General features: G+C 35.9%; 1 pseudogene; it reads left to right on the top strand.

Moving 5' to 3' along the window:
• The first annotated feature begins 1,231 nt into the window (after positions 1-1,231).
• LOC121208170 (sucrose synthase 2-like) lies at positions 1,232-4,977 on the top strand (annotated as a pseudogene).
• Positions 4,978-5,477: the final 500 nt, after the last annotated feature.

Here is a 5,477-nt window from a genome sequence, read left to right as displayed (position 1 = left end):
TTGTTTACTATACCTGACTGCCACTAGACCAAACATTATGTTTGGTGTAAGCTTACTCTCAAGATTCATGCATTGCTCCAATCAAAAATATTTTCAAGTAACAAAAAGGGTTCTCAGGTACATCAAAGGTACCCTGAGCTATGGAATGTTGTATAGCAAGGCTGAGAGCCTTAGATTGGTTGGCTATACTGACAGTGACTGGGCTAGCTCGATGGATGACATGAAAAGCACCTCAGGGTATGTTTTCACCCTTGGCTCAGCCATTTTTTGTTGGAGCTCAAAGAAAAAAAATGTAGTTGCTCAGTCAACTGCTGAGGCAAAGTATGTAGCAGCAGCTGGAGTAGTAAACCAAGCTGTGTGGCTAAGAAAAGTCTTGACTGATTTAAACTTGCATCAAGAAGGAGCAACAGAGATAATGTGTGACAACAAATCTGCTGTTGCAATTGCAAAGAATCTGATTTTTCATCGAAGAACAAAGCACTTCAATATCAAGCTTCATGTTGTTAGAGAGATGGAACTAGCTAGAGAAGTGAAACTGGTTCACTGTAGTTCTAAAGAGTAACTTGCTGAAATTTTAACTGAACCTCTCAATGTGTCAAGATTTATTGAATTGAGAAAGAAAATGTGAGTTTGCAACAAGGAGGAGTGTTGAAGTCGGTCTCCATGCAGCACAAGTAGTCAAGAAGCAACACATGCAGTCGAGCCATGCATGCAGCAGTTGAAGTTCAATGTTGCTGTCCAATTTGAACTTGTATTTTATTATGCTTTGTAATCTAGTTAAATTTGAACCAAGTTGATGATGTATTTGATGTATTTTGTTGATATTTGAGCTGATAAAACAACTTTTCCAAGTGTGCAAGCATAGTCTTTCATTTTCAATGTAATTAGTGGAGTTAGGTAGTGTTTAGGTGATGTTAGCCTTACCTTGATCAGAAAATATTTTTGATATTTGTATTGGCATTATTCCATTGTTCATGTTAATGAAAATTCATTGGAATTATTCATTCAAAAATACTCTCCATTCTTTGTTTTTCAATTCCTCTTTTGATTTCTGTTTTGTTTCTTCAGCAAGCATCAAGCCTCGCTGCACAAGTTTCAGTCTAAACTTGTTTCTGCTTTACTCTCAACACCAGCATATATGCTTGAACTTGATTTTGAGCCATTTAATGCCACATTTCCTAGACCAACACGTTCATCATCAATTGGCAATAGAGTTCTGTTCCTTAATCGCCACCTATCTTCAAATATGTTCCACCAAAAAGAAAGCTTGGAGCTTTTTCTTGATTTCCTTCATGCCCACAAGCATGATTGCTTGGTTAGTCTCCTCCAGAGTCTAGCCTTTTATTGAGCAACTTTCTCTTTTTATCTTAAATCATCCTCCAATAATGATTAGTTTCTTTGTAGCTTGCATGCTAATTTCCAAATAGATGATAATCAAAGTTGTGATAGTATACTGTAGGTGATGATGCTAAATGACCGCATTCAGAACATTTCAAAACTTCAATCTGCCTTGAGTAGGACATATGAATACCTTTCTAAGCTCCCATTTGAGACACAATATTTTGAGTTTGAGTTTTAGTAAGTGAATATATATATTTTCTTTAAAATGTTTCAATTGTTGCTTCCACACACTCACATATATATAATATTGCTGATCTGAAATATGCAGCTTACGAGGAATGGGATTCGAGAGAGGTTGGGGTGATACGACACAATGGGTGTCTGAGATGATGTGGCTTCTCTTGGACATCCTTCATGCTCCTGATCCATCTATCTTGGCAACATTTCTTGGAAGGATCCCTATGGTGTTCAATGTTGGAATTATGTCTCCACACAATTACTTTGGTCAAGCAAATGTCTTAGGTTTGCCAGACACTGGTGGACAGGTATTAATTGTTCTATACTGTTCATTATTTAACATCTAAATTGTTACAGATTTATTCCATTTCCATCATAGACAATTATATATATTTACCTTGACAATTGAACTATAGCTATTGAACATAGATTGTCTATATACTCGATCAAGTGCGAGCATTAGAGAAAGAAATGCTTCTCAGAAAACAAGAGCAGGGTCTAGATGTAATTCCAAATATTCTTATAGTAAGTGTATTCACTTGGTGATTTTATCGTACTAGTTTTCATAGTTCCATTTCTATGCTTAACAAAGTTCTTCCTTTCGATGTGTGTTGATTTAAGGTTACCCGACTAATTCCGAATGCGAAAGGAACAACATGCAACCAAAAACTAGAAAGAATTAGTAGTACTAATCATACTTACATCCTTAGAGTCCCTTTTAGATCGGAGAATGGTATCCTACATAAATGGATTTCGAGGTTTGATGTGTGGCAATACTTAGAAACTTTTGCAGAGGTAAATAGGAGCAAGAAAAGCAAGAAAAATGATCGTATGAAACTGTGATTGCATTATCTCTATTCCTTTCTAATAAGAGAATGACAAATCCTATTTTTCTCTTTCACCATCTTACTATCAATGGAAAGGGATAGGGATCAAGGGCGAAGCCAGAATAATTTTTTAGGGGGGCTGGATGAAATTTTAATTTTTTATAATTTATATCTTTATAACTTGTAAAGGATTAAATCGAATTTTTATAATTTTAGGGGAGAAAAGTGTAATTTTACTTTTACTAATTTAAAATTTGTAAAAAATTAAGGGCCTAAATAGCAATTTTATATTTTAGGGGGCCAGGGCCATACTAGCCCCTTGTCTTCGCCCTTGATAGGTATGATGTAGAATTACAGATTCATACAATTCTTTATGATAGGAGCAAACTTTTAACAGCTTCTCACTCTTAAATTGAGCGAAGGGCTTAATGTTCATGGTTACTTCCGGTGGTTATTAGGATGCTTCAAATGAAATTGCAGCTGAGTTACAGGGTGTACTGGATCTTATAATTGGCAACTACAGCGACGGAAATCTTGTCGCGTCGCTGTTATCATATAAACTAGGAATCACGCAGGTTCTATATTTCTATTTGATTTTTCTAGAATTCCCTAGTTCAATGAATAGATGAATTTATACTAAGCAGTTAATTGGCTGTATCTGGTCTTACTTTTCTTCTTTAATTCTATTTCCACGCAGTGCAACATTGCACATGCATTAGAGAAAACAAAGTACCCTGATTCAGATATATACTGGAGAAAATACGAGGACAAGTACCATTTCGCATGTCAATTTACTGCTGATCTGATTTCTATGAACAATGCTGATTTTATAATCACCAGCACTTACCAAGAAATTGCTGGGAGGTACTTTGTGATATTTGTAATATAATCACTATTTCTCCTTCTCGAGCAATCTCAATAACTATAACAACGTTCGCCAACTCCCTTGCTTATCAAACTTTCCCCATTTCCCTTGTCTCAGCAAGAATAACGTCGGACAATATGAGAGCCACACAGCTTTCACTCTTCCAGGACAGTACCGAGTTGTCCATGGTATAGATGTTTTCGATCCAAAGTTTAACATTGTCTCCCCAGGTGTAGATATGAGCATATACTTTCCATACTCTGACAAGGAAAGAAGACTTACTGCTTTACATGGTTCAATAGAAGAGCTCTTAATTCTTATATAATCCCGAGCAAAACGATGAGCATGTGTGAGGAACTTTCAACGCAAGTTTTACATCATCTTCGCTGCTAGTATTTTTGTCTATCTTATATGTTGATCTGCATTACGTTTATAATGATGTAGTGGTATGTTGAGCGATCGATCGAAGCCGCTCATATTTTTCATGGCAAGACTTGACAGGGTGAAAATTTTAACGGGCCTTGTTGAGTGCTATTGTAAGAGCAGAAGGCTAAGAGAACTGGTTAATCTAGTGATTGTTGGTGGTTACGTAGATGTGAAGAATTCAGGGGATCGAGAAGAAATGGCTAAGATCGAAAAGATGCATGCCCTGATAAAGAGATATGATTTGCATGGTCAGTTTCGATGGATACAAGCACAAATGAATCGTGCTCGTAATGGTGAACTCCATCGCTACATTGCCGATACTAAAAGGTGCTTTCGTGCAGGTATGTCTTATAGCTCGTGCAATGGAACTACTCGGTTTTAGATAAATTTGCAAATAAACATATTCCTTTTGTATTCATTGCAGCCAGCTTTTTATGAAGCTTTTGGTCTCGCAGTTGTGGAAGTCATGACTTGTGGGCTTCCAACATTTGCCACTTCTCATGGTGGCCCTGCGGAGATCATCAAGCACGGTATTTCTGGATTTCATGTAGATCCCTATCACCCTGATCAAGTTGCTGCTAGCTTGATCGAATTTTTCGAACGTTGCCAGAAGGATCCTAGTTACTGGGACGAAATACCCGACGGAGGCCTCAAACGGATCTATGAGAGGTTCTAGTTTGGCAGATGAATTAAGGTTTTTACAAGGAAAAACATAAAACTTTCTTGACTGGTATTATGATCCATTTGGTAGGTACACATGGAAGATATATTCGGAAAGGTTACTGACACTTGCTGGAATCTACGGGTTCTGGAAGTATGTATCGAGGCTCGAGAGAAGAGAGACACGGTGATATTTGGAGATGTTTTACATTCTCAAATATCAGAGTCTGGTAATGTCTCTGCTAAGTATTCATGGAAGCTTATATTATCTGGATTTTGGATGTATGGGAGATATGTGTCTCATATTTTTGGTTGATTTACAGGTGAAGAGCATTCCAGAGTGGGTGGAGGAGTAGCCATGGAAGTGGGAATGAAATAGTTCGCATTTACTATGTTTATAGAAGAAGAGTGTTGTTTGTTCGACATTTTATTTTGCGAAAACCAGAGTTACTTAGCGTATGGTGTAAACGTAGTGGGTGTGGAAGCCGTGAACAAGTCTGATGGAAGGACTTGGTTAGTATATAGGTGGGTTCATGATATTCTACGAGCTTTCCTACTTCATACTGTTTTGATTGAAAGTTAATGTTTAGACCATTGGGTTGGGGGCTGAGAGGTCATAACTAAAGCAGTTTCTTCATGGAGTTCTTAGTTCTCAGTCTCACTTACTTTTAAAGACTGGTCATCTTTGCTTTCTTACGTTATCATATTTAGTCTTCAGCTTTTAGATCGGCTGCTTCAATATTTTTTATTTTTTTAAATACATATTTTTTTATTTCCAAAAAAATATCTTTTTTAATTTATTATTATTGTTTTTTTTCCTAAATGATTAAACCAGATTTAATATCTACATTTCTATTTCAAAAAAGCTAAAAGTTCAAAGTTTTCTTTTCTAAAATGAAGTTCAAAGTTTGGACCTACCAATCAAAAAGCTTGATAAAGTCATATCTCCTTTCGTGTATTTTCTGTTTAGGTATATTGTTTCGGATTTTTAATTATTCTTTTAAGAAAATTTAAAAAATATGTATAAATATTAAATAAAAATACTCATAAATTATTTAAATCACTAGTTGTATGCATTATTCAAAAATTTTCTTACTCTTTTGAAGTTGTAAATTTACGAA

Source organism: Gossypium hirsutum, chromosome A10 (genome assembly GCF_007990345.1).
Source record: "Gossypium hirsutum isolate 1008001.06 chromosome A10, Gossypium_hirsutum_v2.1, whole genome shotgun sequence".
NCBI lineage: Eukaryota > Viridiplantae > Streptophyta > Magnoliopsida > Malvales > Malvaceae > Gossypium > Gossypium hirsutum.
The sequence above is the reverse complement of the archived record's forward strand: the minus strand, read 5'-3'. Positions and strand labels throughout refer to the sequence as shown.